Genomic DNA, 399 nt, shown 5'->3' on the forward strand with positions numbered 1-399 from the left:
AAACACCAGTAATATTACATATCAGTTTCAATCACAGAAGAGGGTATTTTTCTACAGGTCTTATACAACAATAACTTGAGGCCTGAGATATATAAAGACACATTTTTACGCTTTCATGAAAAGTGCACATGAGCTGGAAGTAATGTTACTAAACATTACTTATTAAATATGTTTATGATAATGAAGATCAACGTGTTTATGAGAGACACTCTTCACGTTTCAGCTTTAATATTCATGAAGGAAAGCAGGAACGTGTCGGTTTAAACTGTGAAATAATTATTTTGCAGATTAAAAAAAAACTAAAAACAAAACAGGTTTTATAGCGGAACATGAAGTGGTTCCTCTGAGGAGGTTCTGGCAGTAAATTAAAGACATGATTTGTTTCAACGCTCATCGACC

The 399-nt window shown here is 33.1% G+C and overlaps 1 protein-coding gene across 1 annotated transcript in view; it reads right to left on the bottom strand.

Annotated features, from left to right (window-relative positions):
* The window catches only part of faxdc2 (fatty acid hydroxylase domain containing 2), a gene marked incomplete at its 5' end in the record, with an annotated part of 6,968 nt that continues 6,569 nt past the window's right edge, over positions 1–399 (bottom strand). The window contains one exon of the mRNA XM_079237797.1: positions 1–399. This exon is cut by the window's right edge and continues 281 nt beyond it.

The sequence above is a fragment of the Taurulus bubalis genome (assembly GCF_910589615.1).
Source record: "Taurulus bubalis genome assembly, chromosome: 2".
In the NCBI taxonomy this organism is placed as follows: Eukaryota; Metazoa; Chordata; class Actinopteri; order Perciformes; family Cottidae; genus Taurulus; species Taurulus bubalis.